Below are 297 nucleotides of genomic sequence, written 5' to 3'. Positions count from 1 at the left end.
GTTTTCCCCAGTGCACTGTACCTTCAAAAAACCCGTGAGAAATCAGCCCTGGTTTGCAAACACAGGACAGAGATGTGGGGTTGAGTGAAGGGTGCCAAGGGAGGAGCAGAGAGGGTGAAGGARCACTGAGGGGATGAGTTTGGGGCTGGAAAAACAGCACCCACCTCTCACCTCTTCCTGGGGCTGCTTTCCTGTCCTACTGAACCCTCTTGGCCTCGTGTTGTCACCCCAAAACCCTTCCTGCTGCCCAAGGACTGGGGCAAACCCCAAGAAAACCCCAGGGCAAGGAAATGTCAG

The sequence above is a fragment of the Malurus melanocephalus genome, unplaced genomic scaffold (genome assembly GCF_030028575.1).
Source record: "Malurus melanocephalus ecotype Western Australia unplaced genomic scaffold, MMel_1.1 scaffold_496, whole genome shotgun sequence".
NCBI lineage: Eukaryota > Metazoa > Chordata > Aves > Passeriformes > Maluridae > Malurus > Malurus melanocephalus.
The sequence above is the reverse complement of the archived record's forward strand: the minus strand, read 5'-3'. Positions refer to the sequence as shown.